This window comes from Macrotis lagotis, chromosome 5 (genome assembly GCF_037893015.1).
Source record: "Macrotis lagotis isolate mMagLag1 chromosome 5, bilby.v1.9.chrom.fasta, whole genome shotgun sequence".
Lineage (NCBI taxonomy): Eukaryota > Metazoa > Chordata > Mammalia > Peramelemorphia > Peramelidae > Macrotis > Macrotis lagotis.
In genome coordinates, this window is record NC_133662.1 from 35,425,599 (window position 1) to 35,447,708 (window position 22,110).

The window sequence follows — 22,110 nt, forward strand, 5'->3', positions numbered from 1 at the left end:
CAAGGTCACATAGCTAGGCAATTATTAAGAGTCTGAGGTAGGATTTGAACTCAGGTTCACCTGACTCTAAGGCTGGTGCTTAACCACTGCAACACCTACCTGACCCAAGCTGAAACTTAAATACTTTGGTCACAGAATAAGAAGATGGGTTCAATGGAAAAGATCCTGATGTTGGAAAACAAAAGGAAAAGGGGAATGGCATAGGATGAGATTAATAGATTAGTTTCAAGGAAACAATAAATATTAATTTGGACAGACTTAGAGAGATAGTGGAGGGGGCAGAGCCAAGATGTGATAGGAGAATTAACTCTCTTAGGTGCTCTCTCTATATATAATATTTCAAAACTTATAAAAATAAGGACTCTAACTGAATTTTTGAGAGACAGAACCCACAGAGGGATCCAGTGAGGTAGTTCTTCAGCCCAAGGTAACCTGGAAAATAGTGGAAAGGCTCGGCTCCATGGGGTTGGAGGGGTGGCCACCAGACTGAACTAACTTCAGCCCCCCAGAGATAGCCCCAGGACACCTGGGAGCCATGGCTCATGGCAGTGGGGGCAGTTTCCTGACCTACACCCTGGGAAGTACGGGGCACAACTTGGAAGATCAGCAGGGGGACCTCTGCCAGAGAGAGTGCGTGAAACCCAGACCTCAGGGCACTCAGCAAGCAGCCTGGCAGCCCAGATCCAGGAACCAGAAGCAGGCAGAGTGGGTAAGCAGGACCCCCCAGGCAACTGAGCCTTGAGTACTCAGCCTAGGTGGGGGAATAAAGAGAAACTTCTGAGATTTGTCCTCTGTACCTGAAACAGGACTCTGGGGCTCTGACTACATTCAGACCCTGATCACAGTCTAGGACCCCCATAGAACAGCAGGGTCCCCCCCACCTCAGCCCCATGGCAGAGGTGGGGCAGTTGTGGTCATTCACAGACCAGGAGGGAAGATAGAGCCTCACACACTGAGATCCTTGTGGGGAGGCATTGTCCTAATAATACTCAAAAGCTCAGGAAGCACCCCAAAACCAGGCACAGATTGGGGAAATGAGTAAACAGAGAAAAAAAGAGGAACACCATTGAGAAATACATTGTTTATGATCTCAAGAAGGATCAAAAATACTCAATCTGAAGATGAGGAAGTCCAAGCTCCTGCATCTAAAGACTGTAAGAAAAATGGAAATTGGGTTCAAAAAAGACTTTGAAAATCAAGTGAGGAAGATAGAAGAAAAATTGGGTAAAGAAATGAGAGAGATGCAGGAAAAACATGAAAAGGAAGTCAGCAGCTTAGTCAGGGAGATCCAAAAAGTTGCTGAAGAAAATAACATGTTAAAAACTAGCATAGGTCAAATGGATAAAACAGTTCAAAAAGTTGAGGAGAAGAATGCTTTAAAAAGCAGAATTGGTCAGATGAAAAAGGAAATAAGAAAGCTCTCTGAGGAAAACAAATCCTGCAGATATAGAATGGAACTAAAGGAAGCTGCTGACTTTATGAGAAATCAATATGTAATACTTCAAAACCAAAAGAATGAAAAATTAGAAGAAAATGTGAAATATCTCATTGAAAAAACAACTGATCTGGAAAACAGATTCAGGAAAGATAATTTAAAAATTATTGGGATACCTGAAAGTCATGATCAGGAAAAGAGGCTTGACATAATTTTTAAAGAATTCCTACAGGAAAATTGCCCAAATATCCTAGGCAAAATAGAAATTGAGAGAATCCACCAATCTCCCCTGGAAAGAGATCCAAAACAAACCCCCAGGAATATTATAGCCAAGTTCCAGAACTCCCAAGTCAAAGAGAAAATATTACAAGCAGCCAGAAGGACACAATTCAAATATCGTGGAGCTGCAGTCAGGAACACACAGGACTTAGCAGCAACTACATTAAAGGCTCATAGGGCTTGGAATATAATATTCCAGAAGACAAAAGAGCTCAGAATGTAAGCAAGAATAAACTATCTGGCAAAACTGAACATCCTCTTCCAGGGAAAAAGATGGACCTTCAATGAACCAGGGAAATTTCAAATGTTCCTGTTAAAATGACCAGATCTGAACAGAAAGTTTGATCTTCAAATACAGGACTCAAGTGAAGCATAAAGAGTGGAGAAGAAGGGTAAAATATGAGGGACTTAATGATGATAAACTACATATATTCCTGCATAGAAAAATGATACTGATAATATTCATAAGAAACTTCTCATTTAACAGAGCAGGTAGAAGGAGCTTTTATAGATGAAGCACAGGAGAGAGCTGAATTTGAAGATATAATATGTTGTAAAAATGGAGTCAATGGCTAAAAGGGAAATGTAATGGGAGTAAAAGAAAAGAGAGGTAGAATAAGCTAAGGTATTTCATATCATAAGTTTTTTATTACAATGAGCTATTGCAATGATATGGAAGGGGGGAGATGAGGGGGAATGAGGGAACCTTCGCTCTCATCAGAGGTGGCTCAGACAGAAAACAGCTCTCAGACAGAAAACTCTCAATGGGATATAACATCTAGAGTAAGGAGGAAAGAAGGGGGACAGGGGAAAGGTGGGGGATGCGAGTGATGGAGGAGAGTGTAGACCATAGGGGAGAATGGTCAGATATACACATTTTCTTTTTTTACTTCTTACAAGGGGTTGGGATTGGATAGCCTGTCCAGGACCACAGGGCCAGGTGGTTGCTGGGTCTTAGGGGTGGTATGTGGGCTCAGGGCCTCTTAGCCCCACAGCCGGGTATCTGTCTGCTGTGACACTCAGCTACCCTACAGCACATTTAAGAAGAGGGATAGAATGAAAGGAGAGAGAAAAATATAGTGTATGGTAGTGGGGAAGTACGAATGGAGGGAGTTGCAATCAGCAATGGCAACAGTGGAAAAATATGGACATAGCTTTTGTGATGGACTTATCCTAAATAATGTGATCCACCCACAACAGAGCTGGTGGTGTTGGAACACAGACTGAACCACATTTTTCATTATTATTATTATTATTATTATTCTGGGGAGGGGCATTGTGGGGCAAATGGGATTGGGTGGCTTGTCCAGGATCGCGTGGCTGGGTGGCCACCCTTATTATTATTATTTTATTTTGGGTTTTTTTTTTTTTGTTTTTGCAGGGCAATAGGTTTGGGGTGGCTTGCCCAGGGTCACACAGCTGGGTGACCGGGTTTGAGCTCAGGTGTTCCTGACTCCAGGGCCGGTGCTCCATCCATTGTGCCACCTATTAATTTTTTTAATTTTAATTTTAATTTTTTCTTCTTTCCTTTACTTTATTGCTCATGAGGGTATATATTTTTTCAGGGAGGGGTATTATGTTTACTCTTAAACAAGAATATTTTAGTAATTATAAAAAAAATCATTTGTACAAAAATAAAATAAGTATAATAAATATCAAATGGGGGGGGGGGAGATAGTGAAGGATAAAAGTACCTGGGCATGTTTTGGTCCATGGGGTCACAAAGAGTCAGATACAACTGAATAACTGAACAACCAACAACTATTTCTTCCAGGAAAGTCCAATAGCTATACTACCATGTTTCTCAAACTGAATATAGTACAGAGGAGGCCATTCCCTATCCCAGGAGGATCCAAGGCCCTGAAATTCTCCCTCTTCATGAGTGGAGGGAACTTTACAGCCCACTTCTTGTCTCTGAGCTGTCCAGGAGTTTTGCTGCCCTTTTCTCTAGGTGGTGTGGAGGTCTGAACACCAGTAACATAAGGGAAAGTATACCTATCTGGTCTAGTAGGTGAGTCTAGGTTTCTGGCGTGGTATACATGGTCAGAGAATATTAAGGCCATGGTGACAAGATGACCTGGAACTGGCACAGAGGTCTAGACCCCAGCTAGTTATAAGAAAAGAGAGCAGAGTTCAGATCTCCTAACTCCAAATACAATCCTCTTTTCACTATATCATATTGTTGTTGGAGAGATTGATGTCCCCAAATTTAAGATTGAGAGTTGGTGAAAGTGAATTCACCGAAAGCCCTGAGATTTTAAACTGCTCAGGATTTATTATAGAAACCTACAAAGTATACAAATTAAAACCTTTTCTCCTCCTGGAGAAGCAATAAGCACTTTAAGGACAGGCTAGGTGAGGGGTGTGTGTTTGTGTGTGTATGTGTGTGTGTGTGTGTGTGTGTATGTGAGAGAGAGAGAGAGAGAGAGAGAGAGAGAGAGAGAGAGAGAGGACAGACAGCTATAAGGGCTATGCCCATGGCATAGGGGCCCATGGTTCGCCAGCAGGAGTACATGGCCTAAGAAAGAGAAAAAGATATCATCTTTACAAGGCAAATGTAGAGTGAAGATGAATGGAAAAGGGAGCAGGCACTTCTCTTCTGGACTTTTAAATACACTTCTGTAGTAGGCTGGAAAAGGGTGTCACTTGGGAAGTGGTCTAGCACCTGGCTCCAGGTGTTCACCAATTGGCGAGCTACATACTGGTCCTTTCTGTCCTAAGGTGCATGTCCTCTATGTCCAACATATCATTTCCTGTCATGCCAGCATAAACTTGACCCATCAATGGCCAAGATCAGACTGGAGGTCAAGGTGAAATGTTTTAATAGAAAGTCAGAGGATCAATAAATTATAAGATTTTAACAATGCAAACAAAAGATTTACAAAATTTGTTTCCAATGAATTTAATATTTTCTATGCCTTTGATTCTCTGCATCAATATTATCTGCTTTCTGTCCCTAAAATTATTTCTCCCTTTGACTTTGCCATTTCTGTCAATGGGTCTGCCTTCATCTGATTGGTCTTTCCCTATTGGAAACTTCCCTTACCTCTCATATTCAATCAATTATCAAGTCCTTTGAAATCCTCTTCTATAATATCTCTGACATCTTTTTGCTACTATTTTCACGCCAGGGTCCTGCAGTGAGGAGGCGGCAGGTGAGACAGAGTGTTGAGAAATATAGGTGAGACTCAGTTCTACCTCACCAGCCACCCCTTTACCACACAGCCCTGTCTCCCATACTGGAACAATTCAAAGAATCATCAACTTAGAGCTAGAAGGAATCTCAAAGGCTAGTTCAACATGAGGAAGCTGAGGTCCAAAGAAGTTGTGTCTTGTCTAAGATTAATGAAAGGAAAATGCAGGGCCAGGATTCAATTCAGAACTTCTGTTTCCAAAGTCAACACTCTATCACCCTGCCTCCTCCTAAAATTAAATGCATTAGTTTCCACATCTCAGGGTCAGGGGTGTGACACCCCACCATTGGAAAATCCTTTTAAAATTTTTTGGCTTTCCTTTTGTACCAGAAAAGATGTCTGAATTATTATGGTATTAAAAGTTAAAATACAGAAACAGATAGGTTGCCCAGGGCATAGAGTACCAACCCTGGAGTCAAGAGGACTTGAGTTCAAATGTGACTTCAGATGCCTAATAATTACCTAGCTATATAATAATTACTTTGGGCAAATCACTTTGACCCCAGTGCTTTGCAAAAACTAAAAAACTAAAAATAAAAGGTACAAAAAAGATAACATATGTTGATATTAAACAATGATATACATATATTTATCTGCATGTATTTATTATGCATTTTTTCTTTACATGCCTTCCTTAGTTTCCTCAAGATTCCCCCCAAAATTCACATTTTAATTTCTTATGCCAACCTGAGATTTTGAAACTGAAATGGGGAAAGTCTCAATGTAGAAGGGATAACTATACTTAAAAACCATGAAATCTAACTATTCTCATTGTGAGAGGAGAAAAGGGCCACAAATCAAAACAGCAGGTGCAGCAAAGCAGGCATTGTACCAGTAGAAAATAAACCACAAAGGAAACAAAAGACAGCCTAGGGTTTCCAGAAAACAGCAAAGGCATTGGGAGTTCTAACTCCCTTAAAACTAAGATTGAATGGTCTCACTTTTTCAAATGGCTTTTTGATCGTTATCAGATGCACTTTTTTAAAGTAAATCTGATACCTAAAGATTCTGAGCCACCCTCCCAGGACTCTACCCCAGCCCTCTACCCACTCCATCCTCAGCCCAGAGTAAGCTCTTTGGGACTAGTATACCTGAGAATGTTTTCAGAATAGAGCAGCTTTACCTGAAACCTGATGTCCTGAGCTCACAGAGAATATACCATTGAAAACACTAATCACACAATACCTAATGTGAGTCAGCTGGAAAAATATTGAGGATGAATTGTTTAAGTTTGAATAAAATGGGTGAGGCATTCTGGACAGAAGAGAGTGAGGACCGATGCCTAAACAATGCAACTCAATACTAGAATAAGAGTCAGAAAGGCCAAGTTCAAGTGTCCACTCTTCCACTTTCTACTCATATGACCAAGTCTATAATTTCTCTGAGCCTCTTAAAAAACAACTACTTGCATAATCCACTTCACCTGGTTACTGAGAGGCCATGTCTTGTATAATCTAAAGTGTCGCCTCCATTTAAGCCATTACAAGAAGAAAAGTAATGACAATAGCATTTATTTTTGGTTTAGAGATGAACCAATTGAGTCTCCAGGCAAAAGAAGTCCATCTGATAACCTTTCCTCAGGAGATGACAGATGTTCACAATCAAGATGATGCAGGAGCAGTGTCTTTGTACAAGTCATAATGGATAGTTGTGTGAAACCTGTGTACCTGGTAACAGTACTTTCCAGAAAAAACTTCTAGTTCTGACTTAGTATGGCTAAAGACACAAACAGAATGGATTGAAAAGTCCATTAGTGTAACAAAAGAATTTCTGTGTCTATTCTTATCTGACTCATTATTAACGGATTTATTCAAAAGGTGTCTAGGGTCTGCTTACTCTAGGTTAGCAAATTTGAAAAAGGATCCAGTTTTCTTTGCTCCACTGAGTAAAAAAATAATATTAGACCTAATTGATGGGGGCACTTAGATCTAATCTGGCCAGGGATGTAAGGAAGTCACAACTGGTTGCCTAACGCTATCCTTTTGATGCTTCTAACTCTCAGAGACCAAAAATGGACATCTTTGATTTGTGTTATTAATCAGTATACTTATAACTTTCTTATGTGGGTATACCCCCAATGTTTTGCATTTTAAAGAATTTTTTAGATTTCAGTAACACAAATAGGGAAGAAAAACAATCCTTTGGAGGTGTGTTCTAGTCACCTTTTAGCTTTTGTATATATACATATATATATATATATAATATGTATCTTTTTTGTATATATACATATATATAATAAGAAATTATAGTATTTCCCCCTCCTCCAAAATAATTTTTATCCATATTTTTCATTTTTATATCAAGTTTATTTCCAAATTTATCCCTCCTACCCAGGGAATCACTCCTTTCAGCAAAAAATAAAAGAGAGAAAAAATACTCAGAGAAACGGAGCAAAACATTAGCTGAGTCAAGCACTGTTCCACACCTTCCGCAAAGAAGGAGGAAGATCTATTTTAAAAGGTCTATTTCCTAATCTCTTCTTTAGGGAAAGATTAGGTCATTATCATTGTACCTGTTGTACCCTTTTTAACAAGAGTTTTCTATATTAGAACTAAATCTCATAGTTTAGAGTGGTACCTTCTGAAAGGGAATTGGATCAGGTAACACTGCATTTGTCAGATAACTCATTTGATGACATAGGCATTTTCTGAATATTGATTCTGTGCTTAGGGATGTTCTAGATTCTTTGGGAAATTCAGACAAATATTTTTAACCTTCAGGACTTAACCCCAGATCCCAATCAGATTCTAAGACTGATTCTCTATCTACTATACTACGTTTCTTGTAATGGGGTAGGGGTAGAAGTGGGATGGTGAGGTATAAGTCCCAAGATAAAATTTTCCAAAGTGTACACTTATTTTTATATTTGCAAAACCTGAACTGCAAAGATTTGATAGCTGTGGGACAAGTGACCATTTCACAGGCATTGTAACTTGGAGTATTTCAAGTTTTGTTGTTCAGTTTTTTCAGTCCTGTCCAGCTGATTCTTCATGACTCCATTTGATGGGGCCTTTTTTGGCAAAGATACTGGAGTGGCTTGTCATTTCCTTCTCCAGCTCATTTTACCAATGAGGGAATTGAGGGAAACAGGATTAAGTGATTTACTTGCTCAAGATCACATAGCTAGTAAGTGTCTGAGGCAGGATTTGAACTCAGCAAGATGAGTACTCTATGCTGTGCCCCATTTCAAGTTTTAGTAAGATTAATTTATTAATGATTAATTCAAATTATTAATTCAATATATTTTATTTTATTAATTTATAAATTTAAATTATTTTCTAATGTTGGACTTTTCTTATATCCCTGGTAAAACTCCAACTTGATCATAGTGAATGATTTGGGGGGATATATTGATGTAGTCTTTTAGTTCAGATTTTATTTTAAGTTTTTAAATCAATTTTCATTAGTGATATTTATTTTTCACTGCTTTATGGTTCCTTGGTTTAGAACTATATTAGTCTGGTATACACTAAGTGCTTAATCAAAGCTTTTTCATTTATTCATTTTTATTTTTTTAAGACTAAGTCTTTGTCGTTCAAGCTAGAAGTTGTCTACTACTCATGGATTCAATCCCACTGTCCATCAGCAAGGGAGATTTGATTTGCTCTGTTTCTTACCTGTCAATTTACCCCTCCCCCTTAGCTCAGAAAGGTATTTGGCATAGCCCACTGTAATCCAGATATTTGTAAAGTGCTTAGTGCAGAGCTTAGAACATGGATGTTAAATAAATGTTCCTTCTCTTCATCTCTCCTTTCCCTCCTTTGCTCCCTTCCTTTAGAACTCAAAAGTTCCACCAGCCTCAGCCTCCCCTGTTTTGGGGTTTAATGGTATGTACAAATATATCTGGCTGTTCATTTATTCATAGCTAGAGACTATATACTACACTGTGGTGAGAGGGAAGCTACAGAAATGACTTGTGGATCATTAAAGGACTGAAGCACTGGAATAAATGAAGATCCACACAAAACCCTATTTGATACAATGAATACTATCCCACTGTGAAGAGGGCATCACTGAGAAAAGTCCTGCTGAATGTTAAGGATTCTATAGGCAGCAGTAGATTATTGGTCATCATGTTTTGAAGGGAGAAGGAAACAAATGAAGCTGTGTTGTGAATATTCTAAAGACTTTTAGATTTAGATTCCCAGAGAAAAGCAATATATGGAAAGTAACTATAATAAGCTACTTGAGGGCAGGGACAGATTTTGCTTTTTATTTGTATCCCCAGTACTAATCACAATACTTAGCACATATTAACAGCTTACTAGTTTCTTGAATAAATGCTTGTTGATAACACATTTTCTTCTTCTATATTCAAACTGAACCCTAAATAAATAGATCTCAACCTCCTTTCTGGTCAAGAGAGAAATATGTCAGCTCTGACAAAACCACTAGGGTAGGCATGCCTTTAAAGAAAGGTTGTCAGGACAGCCCAGGCTCTTGGGCAAACTCTGAAGCAGAGATCACATCTATACCTTGAGAGTATCATAATCAAAAAAGTTGCCATTATTTTCAGAAGATAACAGTTGCACTAGTAAGATAAAAGAAAGTTGAACCCTATCTGTCAAATGCTACTAAAACACTCCTGGAGTGGAAGGTGTCAGATAAGGAAAACTAACAGTTTGGAACAGTTTCTGGGAAGTTTTCCACATGTAAGAAAAATGGGAAACTTGTCTGCTTGGGGATTCAAATAACTGAAGGCACTGCCTCATCACTTTAGGAATATGAAAAATCCTGTTAGCCTCATTAAACTCTTAAAGGAAAACACCCATTTTTGAGGTCCTGCGGAAAATGGTGGTTAAAGGCACAATTTCCTTAGAGTATGTGAACCACACCAAACTTGCCCAAATGTACACAAGGGGCCTTTGATGCTAGACTGCCAAGGCTGCCTGAAAAGCAAGACCAACTTCTTACCCTTTATGATGTTGTAAATGGAGGAATTTTTAAGTGTCTTTTGTGACATGTATCTTATTTCAGGTTGTCTCAGCTCTAACACACCCTATTAGACTTTTCTTGATTCTCCCAGCTATTACTGCCCAACCACCCAAAATTAACATTCTAATAATTCTAAATATCTCATATATGTACAGATTTTCTGCCTATAGAATGTAAATTCCTTGGGAGCAGAGCATGATTAACTTTTGTCTTTGTATTTTCAGTGGTCAATTGTTGTCTAAGCCCAGGAAATCCCCTTTTTATGTAATGTAACCCAGCCTATTTCTGACATGGACATTGTCCCAGACTTTCCAAGACATTTGGGGGGGCACAAATTCTGATGCCTCTTATTTGAGATCAGACATGGAAAGATCCATATTGGATCTTTTGTCCATTGATCATCCCAACTAAGTCTCATTACCAGGTTGACCCCAGGGGATGAATTTTTCAACCCCCCAAACCTTCCAAAACCATTCATCAAGTCTTAGAGTGCTGCTAACTAAATCTATGAAGTGAGTTGATGTGGAAGAAAAACATAGCTCCTGGAAGTATTGGTAAGGTATGATTATAAATTCCCATATCTTAAGATAGACTAGAACTTGAACAGTCAAATGAATGCGGTCTATCTCAAAATCATCAAGTTGGGATGCTATGCTTTTGTTTTAATACTGATTTCATTATTTATAGAATTCCTATATTTTTGGAATTTTCTGTCAGGGTCAATTTATGGATACTCAGAATCAGTCTCGTTTCTTTATACTTGCTCTTGAATGTTTTAAACCCCAAATAGCATAAGCCAGCTAAAATTGATGGGTTTATTTATGAAGGCGTGAAGGGTTTCTTAACTTATAATTAAGAAAAGTGGCAGCTTTTAATTCTTCTCTAATTCGCTGCAGTTTTTATGACCATTTGTAATCTCCCCAGGCTTCCCAGGAGAGGTAAATTCAGAGAACACCAACTCCCCTCCATAGACTTTGGAGTTTTGTCATATCATCCTCCTTCACCCTAACAAACTATCCACCTACACACTTGAACTAGGAATACAATAAACTTTGAGACGCTCTCAAATTGCTGACTTGGATTAAACTCTACTAAAATAAAAACAGAATAGACCTACTTTTGTAAAATAATTTGCTTTGGGTTTTTTATACATATCCCTGGGCTATCTCTAAGCCAAATTATAAACATCTTTCTGGGTGAGTTTTTCTCTCTATAGACAAGCATAGAAGTAATTCAATTAGCATTGAGGCAAGAAGTCTAGAAACATGAAATTAATGATCCAAATAGCTCATTTACTGAATTAAACTGCAAAGCTGCATTAAAAAAAAAACTCTGCTCCTGTTGACCAAACCTTAAGATCCTTCTATGAAAATCTCACTACTAACCTTCTGTTCCTGAGCAGTCTCTCTGCTGTCCTCAACTGAATGAGAGTTTGGGACTTGTAATTATATATCAGAAGCCCCACCCCTCCAAAGGAGAATATACAGTGTAACTCAGTAACCTGGGTATTTAGTAGGGCCCCTTTCTAGTCAACATACTTGAGATGTGTTGAGGGCTCTATGCTCTGACTCTATACTTATCTAAAAATAGAGGGAAAAAAATCCTGACTTCTAAGTCAGAGGACCTGAGTTCAAATTCTAGTGACATTTATTACCTATATAACTTTGAGAAAATTACTTCACCTTTATGGATCTCAGTTTCTTCATCTGTAAAATGAAAAACTCAGAGTAGATGATCTTTATTTCTAACTGATGCAAAGTTAAGTGAGTAGAACCAGGAGAAAATTGTACACAATGTTCTTATAGATTTAAGTTGATGAGAGGATGTAAAGTGAGAATGGATAACAATAATCATTATCATCCATTTATATAATACTATAAAGGAAGGAAACAAATACTTTAAAAAAAATCTACTATATGTAACCTTCATGATTAGCGTTTTGTAAATATCTCATTTGATCCTCACAACAGTCTTATTGTCTTCATTTTACAGTTAAAGAATTTGAGGTAAACTGAGGTTGAGTGACTTGCCCTGGATAACAACTAGTAAATGTCTGAAACTGGATTGGAATTCAGGTCTTCATGACTCCAAGTTCATCATTCTGTTCACTGTTTGTCAAACACTTTCCTCACCATTACTTTACATAAGAAGAAGCTAGGCTCCCAAGAGCTGTTTGACTAGAGTCATATTTATCAGGACAAAGTTGGGACTTGAAACAAGGTCTTCTGCCTTCAAGATTAGTGTTTGTTTCAAATGATCACCAAAGGGAATCCATGGCTGCTGGTTTTACCATAAAAGTGGTACAAGCTGGAAATATAGTGACATGGTGGCCACAAGCTGGAGGCATAACAGATGATATCACAAAACTCACCTTTAGCTACCTGGATGGTTACTTTACCCTGTTGAACCTCAATATCCTTAACTATAAAATAGTTTTAAAAAAAAACCCAAACAAGAAACCTATTATTTCATTGTTGTGGGGAACTTCCAGGAGTCAAACTCCTTTAACTGATGCATATCAGAACCTGCTCTTCAATTTATAGTCTCAGAAAAGAATTTGGAGCAGTGAGAGATTATTATCTAGAACTCACCCTTCCCCTATCCCCCAAACTATATGTGTACTAAGAATTGAACCCTGGACTTTCCTGACACCAAGACTAGCTCTCTATCTCTACTACATTTCCTCTTTGGAATCATAAACTACTATCTAAATATAGCTTGTTATTGTGAATTTATGGAAGACGGAATCATGTTGGATTATGACATTGATAGGAATGAGGATAATTTGTATTAAATCTCTAAATTTCCAAGCTGGCGTGATGTAGGACAAAAATGTTCCTTGGTGTCATAAGATATGGATCTGGTCATCTGTGGGAATTCTGTTCTCATGATAGTATATAAAATTCACAAGTAGAAGCACAACAATTTCTCTTTATCAAAGATTCCCATGGCCTCTCCCTTTGAACATTTTACTAAGCCTGTTCACATGGAGCCAAAAGGACTGAAAGGAATTTCACTTCCTCTCCCTGCTCTTGTTTCCTCTGGAATATAATAAGCAAAGAATGGTCAAAAGGTGGGGAAGAGAAAAGAAGGGATAGAGGAGTGTATATCATCTTCCCACAGTTTAATCAGCTCAGTGTCATGAAAAGATCCTTCCTAGGTTACTTTCCACCTTGTCATTTTAAGCAAGTCATTGTAAACTCCTCCCTCAGTTTCCTTAGCTGCCAAATCAGGGAGTCTGATAAGATCCTAGCTCTGAATCCAATGATCCTAATCTCTATGGAAATAGACCTACTCTAATACTGTTGGTTTTTTGTTTGTGAAAAGAATTCTTTTTTAAAAATAGAGAAACTGAGACCTCCACTTTGTGACACTGTGGGGAGAGGTGTGCTGTTAAATGTTTAACAATTAACTGAGGGGTGAGTGAGAAATGTACCACAGACAGACTTTAAGCTTAGTCTTAATTATTAACAATTTCTCCATCATTTTCTTAAGTCTAGATCATGGATATACAATCTTTTAGCTCCTCTGGACCGTATCAACCAATAAAAACTTGTCAAGGGCTGCATATAGAATTTAAAATTTATTTATGACTATAATGCAACCCATATTACCAAAGAGGATAATAATAATAATATATAATAATGCTGCATGTGACTCACAGGTTAGACACACTTAGTCTCAACAATTAACAAAACTTTAAATCAAGCTGTGACCTGTAGCATTTTCTGATTTCCAAAGTATAATTGCTCATCCTGTGATCAACCTTGACGGACTTGCTCATTCCATCAGTGCAACAATCAGGGACAATTTTGGCCTCTTTGCAATGGAGAATACCATCTGTATTCAAAGAAAGAATTGTGGAGTTTAAACAAAGTTCAAGGACTATTCCCTTTAACTTAGGGGGAAAAATGATATTTTATTGTCCGATCTTGTTATCTCTTATACTTTTTGTTTCTTCTTTAAGGATATGATTTCTCTCTCATCACACTCCATTTGGATCAATGTACAACATGGAAACAATGTAAAGACTGACAAATTGCTTTCTGGGGTGGGGGGGGGGGAAGCAAGATTGGGGGGGAAAATTGTAAAACTCAAAATAAATAAAATCTTTAATTAAAAAAAATGTTCATCCTGAAAAGTTAACAAATTAAACAGAAAATGATAGAAATAATTAATAATTATATCCAAGAAAATTATAGTAATGAGATATCATATCAAAAATTTATGGGATACAACAAGGTAGTTTTTTCTTTATTCTTCTCTTTTTTATTTAATTTATCATGTCCTTAAGGAAAAAAGATAACATATAAGAGATAAGAGATAACAAAATTATGTAATAAGATAAGTTTTTTCTAATTAAAAGTCTTTGGTTTTTCTTCAAACTCCACAATTCTTTCTCTGGATACAGATGGTATTCTCCATCACAGATACCCCAAAATTGTGCCTGATTATTGCACTGATGGAATGAGCAAGTCCATTAAGGTTGATCATCACCCCCATGTTGCTGTTAGGGTATACACCTAATGTACATCTAATCTTCTTCTTGTTCTGCTCATCTCACTCAGCAACAGTCCATGCAAATCCCTCCAGGCTTCCCTGAATTCCCCACCCTCCTGCTTTCTAATAGAACAGTAGTGTTCTATAATGTACATATGCCACAATTTGTTCAGCCATTCCCCAGTTGATGGACATTCACTCAATTTCCAATTCTTTGTCACCACAAACAGGGATGCTATGAATATTTTTGTACAAGTGGTGTTTTTATCCTTTTTCATGATCTCTTCAGGGTATAGACACAGTAGTGGTATTGCTGGGTCAAAGGGTATGCACATTTTTATTGCCCTTTTGGTGTAATTCCAAATTGCTCTCCAGAAAGGTTGGATGAATTCACAGTTCTATCAACAATGTATTAGTATAGAAATTGATCATTGTTCTTTCTAATCATATTGGCCAGTCTGAGAGTTATGAAGTGGTACCTCAGAGATGCTTTAATTTGCATTTCTCTAATGAATAGTGATTGAGAGCAATTTTTCATTTGACTATGGATTGCTTTGATTTTCTTATCTGTAAATTGCCTTTGCATATCCCTTGACCATTCATCAATTGAGGAATGGTTTGTTTTTTTAAAAAATTTAGCTCAGTTCTCTGTATATTTTAGAAATGAGTCCTTTGTCAGAAATAGTTGGAAAAATTGTTTCCTAATTTACTTTGATCTTGCTTAGAGTGGTTTTATCTGTGCAAAACCTTTTTAATTTAATGTAATCAAAATTTTTAATGATATTCTCCATCTCTTCTTTGGTCATAAACTACTTCTCTTTCCATAGATCTGACAGGTAAACTATTCCTTGATCTACTTTGCTTATACTATTGTTTTTTATGTTTAAATCCTGTATCCATTTTGATCTTATCTTGGTAGAGGGTGTGAGGTGTTGGCCTAATCCAAGTTCCTGCCATACTAACTTCCAATTTCCCCAATAGTTTTTATCAAAGAGAAAGGTTTTTTTTTTTTTTTTTTTTTAGGATTTTTTGCAAAGCAAAGGGGGTTAAGTGGCTTGCCCAAGGCCACAGCTAGGCAATTATTAAGTGTCTGAGTTCACATTGATCTCAGGTACCCCTGACTCCAGGGCTGGTGCTCTATCCACTGTGCCACCTAGCTGCCCAAAGAGAAAGTTTTTATTCCAAAAGCTGGACTCTTTGGGTTTATCAAATAGCAGATTACTATAATTGTTTCCTGCTATTGAACCTAGTCTATTCCACTGATCCACCACTCTATTTCTTAGCCAATACCAGACAGTTTTGATGACTGATACTTTATAATATAATTTTAGATCTGGTAGGGCTAAGTCACCTTCTTTTGCACGTTTTTTCATTAAATCTATGGAAATTCTTGACTTTTTATTTCTTCATATGAATTTACTTACAATTTTTTTCTAACTTATTAATGTAATATTTTAAAATTTTGATTGGTAGGGCACTAAATACTTTAATTTAGGTAAAGTTGTCATTTTTATTATATTAGCTCAGCCTATCCATGAGCAGTTGATATTTGTCATTATTTAAATCTGATTTTATTTGTGTAAGAAGTGTTTTGTAATGGTTTTCAAAAAATTTCTGAGTCAAGTAGACTCCCAAGTATTTTATATTGCCTGAAGTAATTTTGAATGGGATTTCTCTTTCTAGCTCTTTCTGCTGTATCTTGCTAGTCATATATAGAAATGTTGGGGATTTATAAGAGTTTATTTTAATATCCTGTGACCTAGCTAAAGTTGTTAATTATTTCTAGTAGTTTTAGATTATTTGGGGGGATTTTGATTTTATTAATTTCTCCTTTAATTTTTATAATTTCTAATTTGGTATTTAATTGGAGATTTTTAATCTGTTCTTTCTCTAATTTTTTAGTTACATGTTTAGTTCATTGATTTCCTCTTTCTCCAATTTATTCATGTAAGCATTTAAAGCTATAATATATTCCCTGAGAGCCGCTTTGAGTGAATCCCATAGTGTTTCATTATTATCATTATCTAGGATAAAATGGTTAATTCTTTCTATAATTTATTTTTTGGTTCACTCATTCTTTAAAATGAGGTTATTCAGTTTCCAATTGGTTCTGGGTCTATATCTCCTTGGCCCAATATTGCATATGACTTTTATTGCATTGTGATCTGAGAAAGATGTATTCACTATTTCTGCCTTTCTGCAGTTGATCATTAGGTTTTTATGTCCTAGTACATGGTCAATTTTTGTATAAGTTTCATGTACTGCAGAGAAAAAGGTATATTCCTTTCTATCCCCATTCAATTTCCTCTATAAGTCTACCATATCTAATTTTTCTAACAATCTATTTACCTCCTTAACTTCTTTCTTGTTTATTTTATGATTCAATTTATCTAGATCTGAGAGTGGGAGGTTGAGGTCTCCAACTAGTAGAGTTTTGCTGTCTATGTCTTCCTGCAGTTCTTTCAGTTTCTCCTCTAAGAATTTGGATGCTGTCCCATTGGGTGCATATATATTCAGTATTGAAATAACTTTATTGTCTATGGTACCTTTTAGGAGGATAAAGTTTCCTTCTTTATCTCTTTTAATGCTATCTATTTTTGCTGCTGCTTTGTCTGAGATAAGGATTGCTACCCCTGCCTTTTTTACTTCAGCTGAGGCAAAATATATTTTGCTCCAACCTTTTACCTTTACTCTATATGTATCTCTCTGCTTCAAATGAATTTCTTGTGAACAGCATATTGTAGGATTCTGATTTTTAATCTACTCTGCTATTCAATTACATTTTAAGGGAGAGTTCATCCCAATCACATTCAAAGTTATGATTACTAATTCTTTATTGCCCTCCATGCTTTCTTCCCTCTGTTTGTATTTTCCTCCTTCCCCCTTTATTCATATTCCCCAGTATTTTGTTTCTGAATACCACCCCCTTCAGTGTGTTTGCCTTCCTATATCACCCCTCCCCTTTCTTTCCCCTTTCCCTTTTTCCCTTTTTCCCTTTTCCTTCCCTTCCTTTTGTTAGTTCCCCTTTTCCCCCCACTCCCCCTCCTCTTTTCCCCTTTCAATACTTGAAAGGTTAGATTTTTTAAGTTAAATAAGTATGTGTAAATTGACTTTAAGCCAAGTCTGATGAGAAGAAGATACAGGTGTTTCTCATCTCCTCCCTTCTTTCCCTCTATTACCATAGGTATTTTGTACTTCTTAGTGTAATGAGCTTTACCCCCCATTCAATCCCCTCCCTCCTCCTGTCTCCTTCCTGTCCCCTTTTTAAAGGAGGTAGTGTTTTTTAGATCATTCTGAGTCATAGAAAATTCTGAGTATCTGTCTCTTCTAGCTGAGTACATTCTATCTAATAGAGGTAAAATTCTTGAAAGTTATTAGAGTCTTTCTCCCAAGTGGGGTTAAAGCCAGTTATATCTCATTGGATAGCAGTTTCATGGATAGGTCATGAATGTCCATCACTTCTCGTTTGGTATATTCTCTCTGTTAGAGTCTTAATTCTCAAGATTTATGAGAATCTTTTCCCCCATGCTGGAATATAGCTAGTTTCAACTTATTGGATAGCATTTTTTTTTCTTTTACTGCCCCCCCTTTTTTTACCTTTTCATGTGTCTCTTGAACCTCCTGTTTGAGGTCCAAATTTTCTATTTAGCTCTGGTCTTTTCATCAGGAATTTTTGGAATTCTTCCATTTTGTTAAATGACTATGTTTTTCCCTGGAAGAGAAGGCTCAGTTTTGCAGGATAGTGGATTCTTGGCTGCATTCCAAGCTCCCTTGCTCTTCAAAATACCTAGTTCCAGGCCCTTCGATCCCTTAATGTTGATGCAGCTAGGTCCTGTGTAATCCTTACTGTGGCTCCTTGATATTTAAATTGTTTCTTTCTGGCTGCTTGCAGGATTTTCTCTTTTATCTGATAATTCTGGAATTTGGCCACAACATTCCTTGGTGTTTTCATTTTAGGATCTTTTTCTGGAGAATATAGATGTATAACTACTTTGCCCTCTGGTTCCATGATATCAAGGCAGTTTTCCATCACTAAATCCTGTAATATTAAGTCCACACTTTTTTTTCTCTTCAATGTTTTCAGGAAGTCCCATAATTTTCAGGTTACTCCTCCTCGACCTATTCTCGAGGTCAGTGGTTTTGCTGATGAGGTATTTTACATTTTCTTCTATTTTTTTTTATTTTGTTTAACTGGCTCTTGCTGTCTCATGGAGTCATTAGTTTCTGCAGACTCCATTCTTTTTTTTAGAGAGGAGTTTTCTTCATTAACCTTTTGCAACTCCTTTTCCAATTGGTCAATTCTACTTTTGAAAGAGCTTTCCATTTGACCAATTGAGGTTTTGAGAGAATTATTTCCTTTTTGTATTTGTCCACTTGATGATCTGAGAGATTTATTCTTATTTTGTATTTGTCCAATTGTATTTTCTAAGGATTTGTTTTCTTGTTCCAAGGTATTGTCTCTCCCAAATTTTCCAGTTGATTTTTGAACTCCTTCCTTATTTCTTTAAGGAAGTCTTTCTGTGCTGAAGACTAGATCATATTCTCCTCAGAGGTTCTAGGTCTCTCTGAGTTAGGGTCTTTCCCTTCCAAGAATTTTTCTGTGGATCCACCTTTCTGCTGACCCTTCTTCATTTTGCTAAGACCTTGAGTTGGGGAGGGGCTGGTTCACAGGGACTTGGGATCACTAGAGGCTTTATTCACTGAGTGCAATTTCTCTGGATGGCCAGTAGGAGGTGCTGGTTGCTTTCTATGGAGTGTCTGTGACCTTGATTGAGGCCTTCTCCCTTAGCTTGAAAGGAGGGGTTGGAGCTAATGAATCCTTTTGCCTTCAATCAATGATGGGCTTTACCCTGGGGTGAGGTCATTCCTCTCCCTATTGCCATGTGGGCTAGTTCTTCTGCTCACACACCCACGCCTGAGGCAGAAGTAGTCTGCTATTGTTTGTTCTGGGAAGGCGTGGACTCAGAGTTCCTCAAACCAGAGGAGCCCAGGGATGGTATCAGTAGCTATCTTCCACTGGAACTCTCCCCCCAGCCCTGTTTGTAAGCTCTAGAGGGTCAGCATGCCTCTGTTCCCTAGTTGACTCAGGCCCCCACCATCCAGCCCCACCACTGATCGATCCAGCAGGTCTGGCTCTTGGGCCCCCAGACTCCCGGGCTCCAATTTAGCGACCAATCTGGCTGATCCGGGGCTGATGTGCCCTCTACATTGGGGGGATTCTCTAGGTATACCATCATGTCATCTAACCAAGGCAATGTCGAGGGGAAACTTTGTATCTCTAACTGCTTAGATGAATAAAATAGAGAAAGAGGAGATCAATGAATTGGGTATGCAACTAAAAAAAAACTAGAAAAAGACCAAATTCAACATCCCCAATTAAATATCAAACTAGATGTTTTGAAAATCAAAAGAGAGATTAATAAAATAGAAAACAAAAAAACCCATTGATCTCATAAATAAATCTAAGAGTTGGTTTTATGAAAAAGCCAACAAAATAGACAAACCTCTGGCTAATCTGATTTTTAAAAAGAGAGAAGATAACCAAATAGCCAGTATCAAAAATGAAAAGGGTGAACTAACCACTAATGAGGAGAAAATTAAAGATATAATTCAGAGCTACTTTGCCAAGTTGTATGCCAATAAATCGGATAACTTGAATGAAATGGATGAATATTTACAAAATACAAACTGCCCAGATAAACAGAAGAAGAAATAAATTACTTAAATAACCACACTTCGGAAAGATAAATTGAAGAAACCATCAATAAACTCCCTAAGAAAAAGTCTCCAGGTCCAGATGGATTTAAAAACGAATTCTACCAAACATTTAAGGAACAATTAATTCCTATCCTACATAAACTATTTTAAAAACTAGGAGAGGAAGGAATTCTACCAAACTCCTTTTATGATACCAACATGGGGCTTATACCTTAACCAGGAAGAACCAAAACAAACCAAGAAAATTATAGGCCAATCTCCCTAATGACTATTGATGCAAAAAGATTAAATACAATTTTAGCAATGAGACTACAGCAAGTTATTACTAGGTTAATACACCATGATCAAGTTGTTTTACCAGGCAGTCAGGGATGGTTCAATATTTGGAAAACACTCAACATAATTAAACATATCAATAGTAAAACCAACAGAAATCATATGATTATCTCAATAGACACTGAAAAAGCCTTTGATAAAATACATCTATTCCTATTAAAAAAACACTAGAAAGATTAGGAATAAATAGAATTTTCCTTAAAATGATAAATAATAAACAAAATAAATATTATATTTAATGGGAACAAATATTATATTATATTATATTATATTATATTATATTATATTATATTATATTATATTATATTATATTATATGTTATATTATATTATATTATATTATATTATATTATATTATATTATATTATATTATATTATATTATATTATATCATATTATATTTAATGGGAATAAACTTGTAGCAGTAAATTCGGGGATGAAACAAGGATGCCCACTATCACCATTACTATTCAATACAGTATTAGAACCACTAGCAGTAGCAATAAGAGAAGAAAAAGAAGAAAAAGAAATTGAAAGAATCAGAACAGGCAATGAGGAAGCAAAACTTTCACTCTTTGCAAATATATGATAGTATATCTAGAGAATCCAAGAAAATCATCTAAAAAACTTCTTGAAACCATTAACAAATTCAGCAAAGTAGCAGAATATAAAATAAACCCACATAAATCATCAGCATTTCTTATATGAACAACAAAGCCCAAGAATAATAGATAGAAAGAGAAATTCCATTTAAAATAACTGTAGATGACATTAAATACATGGGAATCTACCTCCCAAGACAAACCCCAAAATTGTATGAACAGCATTATAAAACTCTCCTCAGCCAAATAAAGTCAGTTCTAAATAATTGGGAAAATGTCAAATGCTCATGGTTAGTTCGAGCTAATATAATAAAAATGACAATTCTACCCAAATTAAATTACTTATTCAGTTCCATACCAAACTACCAAATAAATACTTTACTGAGCTAGAAAAAAAAATAGTAACAAAATTCATCTGGATTAACAAAAGGACAAGAATAGCAAGGGAAGTGATGAAAAAATGTAAAGGAAGGTGGCCTAGCTCTACCAGATCTAAAACTATTCTATAAAGCAGCAGTCATTAAAACTGTTATTGGTTAAAATATAGAGTAATGAATCAGTGGATTAGGATAGGTTCAAAAGAAAATGCAGTAAATGATTACAGCAATCTACTATTTGACAAACCCAAAGACATCAGCCTCTGGGATAAGAACTCACTATTTGACAAAAATTGTTGGGAAAACTGGAAAAAAAGTATGGCAAAAACTAGGTATAGATCCACATCTCATACCTTACACCAAAATAAAGCCAAAATGGTACAGGATTTAGATATACAGAGCGATACCAAGGATAAATTAATGGACCAAAAAATATTCTATCTATCTGATCTTTGGGAAAGGGATAAATTTATGACCAAACAAGAATTAGAGCACATTATAAACTACAAAATGAGTGATTTTGACTATATTAAATTAAAGAGTTTTTGCACTAATAAAATCAATGCTGCCAAAATTAGAAGAAAAACGGAAAGCTAGGAAACGATCTTCACAACCAGGAGTTCTGATAGAGGTTTCATTTCTAAAATAAATAAAGAATTACATCAAATTTATAAAGTCACAAGTCATTCCCCATTGGTATGTAGCTAAAAGATATGAACAGAGTTTTCAAATGAAG

The 22,110-nt window shown here is 36.6% G+C and overlaps 1 protein-coding gene across 1 annotated transcript in view; it reads right to left on the reverse strand.

The window, feature by feature from the left end:
- The window catches only part of LOC141489667 (glutathione S-transferase A4-like), a 49,883-nt gene extending 38,609 nt beyond the window's left edge, over nucleotides 1-11,274 (reverse strand). The window contains exon 1 of the mRNA XM_074190179.1: nucleotides 11,229-11,274. The gene's annotated coding sequence lies outside the window, so the exon portion shown is untranslated. The remainder of the gene's footprint in view (nucleotides 1-11,228) is intronic.
- Nucleotides 11,275-22,110: the final 10,836 nt, after the last annotated feature.